We start from the raw sequence: 2500 nt of genomic DNA, 5'->3' as shown, positions 1-2500 counted from the left end.
ATCTTAGCTCTTTGAGCATGGCATGGTGAAATGTGGCAAGTGAAGAGAATTCTAATAAAGGGGTGAGTACTACAGTTATCTCTACATGATTAGTGACAGGGAAAGTTACACCAAGGTCCTCTATAATGGCGCCAGGGACGCTCCGTAGATTCGCGGGGAGATGGGCGCCACTAACAGCGAGAAGGGACAGGAAGAGGACAGGACTCATCTGCAAGCATAGAGGACCTGGAGTCAGGTGAGGCACTGCAATCAGAGAACTGCTCTACAAAGTACTTATTAGCAAGCTTCAGTTGGTCAAAGTGGAACCATGTCTGTGACTCATCCTTTAAACTCCTGCAAAGTGCCTTGTTATTGCAACACTGTAGCACCCTGTAGGGCCCATCGAAGATAGGGGCTAACTTGGGCATAGGAGAATTTGTGGATTTTATGCTCCTAAAGACTAGTGCACCCACTTCAATTGCTTTAATCCTTGCTATCTTATGTTGGTTTGCAAGTATTTTGTCCCTGGATAAAATTAGCTTTTCCATGGCTAACGTAAAGGCTTTTTGTTGTCTGATAAGTAGTGTCTTGGCATAGTTGTCATCATATTTGGGGTCTGGCTTCACATCCAAGAGCTCGTAAGGGAGTCTTTTGTCCATACCGAATAGCAGGGAATGAGGGATGTCACCGAGTAAAGAATGATAATTGCAGTTAATAGCTGATTGTACAATAGGTAAATAGAGGTCCCAGTCGTCATCATGGTCAGTAATCATAGTTCTCATTAACTTTAAGATGGTCCTGTTCAGTCTCTCCGTGATACCATTGGCCCGCTGGTCTGTAGGGGGTGCTTCTGGTAACAGTCTGAGGGTAATAGGAGAAACCAGGCTGAACATTAAGTTTCATGGGATTTCGTTTCTCTATCCATTTATTGTTACCGAGTCCCATACTGTCCCTGGTGATCTCCTCCTGGGCCATGAGTTTCTCTGGCATACAGGTATTGTCCATGATCCTAGGAATAACAGAATTAAGTTTAATGGCAAGTTTCTCTCCCTCGTTAAGCCTTCCTCCATGTGGACTCATCGCAACAGTTATGATGCACTCAGGCCCCCTCATAAGTACCACAACAAAGACTCAATTTCTAGCCATAATAACTGGGAAAGATATTCCCCTCAACAAACACCCCAAACCCCCTGACCTCCCCAAGCATCATCCCAAACCCAGGTGCCAGAGAAGCCCTGCTTCTGTGCCAAGTAAGCCTCTCAAGCCTTGGACCAAGATACTCCTGCTGCCCCTCCCCATAATGTCCTCCCTTGTCCTACCCCAGCTACTGCTACACATTTTGGGCCCTTTTCATGGACTATGGGAGACAGTGCATTACACTTTCGTGTCAAGGAAATTACCACCATTCCTCCATTCTCTGACATGCCTGTCAATGTTGTAACACATGTAAACGAGGGCGCATGCCTGGTCTTGCAAGAAGGATCTCCTGTTAAGGGAATTGCCATCTTGCCAGCACTTTATTCCATATCTGAAGAGGAGACATTCCTCCACCTGATTAACCTAACTCCTTACCCCCATCCGACTTCACAATAACACCCGAGTAGTTGATTATGAACTAGCTAAAGGTGAAGTCATGGAACTACCACCGCCTGCCTTCACTACAAGATATAAACAACATCCGGAAGATGGTGCTCCACGCATCTGTTCCTGGCTGAACAAAGGCTGCGCTTTCCTGTCGCTTCCTCCTGAGTATACCTTATCACAGGAAGCAGCGACAGGAAGGCGCAGCCTTTGTTCAGCCATGGACAGATGTGTGGAGCACCACCTTCCGGATGTTGTTTATAGGTAGCTTCAAGAGCGTTTTAATAGTGTTATAACTGCAAAGTAATTCTAAACGCACTTCTGAGGTGATCGCAGGCTCTACGCGCGCCGCCACTGCGGGTGCCAGGGGAGGGAGGGACCGAGCCAAGGCTCTGGGTCTGGCTCGCCTTGTTTCCCAAACGGCGAGAATCCCGCGCTCTGGCCCTTGTCTACTGCTGCCCGAGCGAAAGAAAGTCATCCATTACAGAGATCTATTTACTTTCTAAGTTTGCCTCACAAGGGTGACTTGTCTTTATGCGATCATTTGATGCCTGCCCACGTCTGTGGTCGGTCTTTCGAATAAATAAAATACGAACAAAGAATGTCTTTCTCTTAAGGTGGAATTAATTACACTGGATAGCCGATCAGAAAGAGATAACACAAACACTTAAAAAAAATCAGTGCGCTATATGATCTTGACTTTCATGAATTCATATACTGTTTTGTTTACTTTAGAGTTTCAGTTGACGACAGCAGCTCCATTTTGCACAATACCTTCAGTAAAGGAAAATCTCCTTTTAGTTTTAAAGAATGTTAAAATGTAAACCATTTATGTAAAGCTGGCTTTTGGCTAGGTCTCCTCCTCAAGTACCATGCTAGGCCCCTCCCATTTCCTCTTTAGTCCATGGAAAAGAACTGCCACGCGGCGCGAGGACATACT

At 45.9% G+C, this 2500-nt stretch overlaps 2 protein-coding genes across 2 annotated transcripts in view; one reads left to right on the top strand and one right to left on the bottom strand.

The window, feature by feature from the left end:
* Positions 1 to 2002, bottom strand: part of LOC119580207 — a 3653-nt gene extending 1651 nt beyond the window's left edge. The window contains exons 1-2 of the mRNA XM_037928210.1: positions 1880 to 2002; positions 1 to 208 (exon numbers count right to left, since the gene is read on the bottom strand). The exon at positions 1 to 208 is cut by the window's left edge and continues 1651 nt beyond it. The gene's annotated coding sequence lies outside the window, so the exon portion shown is untranslated. The remainder of the gene's footprint in view (positions 209 to 1879) is intronic.
* LOC119580206 (solute carrier family 13 member 5-like) overlaps positions 1 to 2500 on the top strand; it is a 74928-nt gene that overhangs the window by 21960 nt on the left and 50468 nt on the right. The gene's annotated exons all lie outside the window — the stretch shown is intronic.

Source organism: Penaeus monodon, chromosome 13 (assembly GCF_015228065.2).
Source record: "Penaeus monodon isolate SGIC_2016 chromosome 13, NSTDA_Pmon_1, whole genome shotgun sequence".
Lineage (NCBI taxonomy): Eukaryota > Metazoa > Arthropoda > Malacostraca > Decapoda > Penaeidae > Penaeus > Penaeus monodon.
Note: the sequence above shows the minus strand (reverse complement) of the source record. Positions and strands in the feature narration are given on the sequence as shown.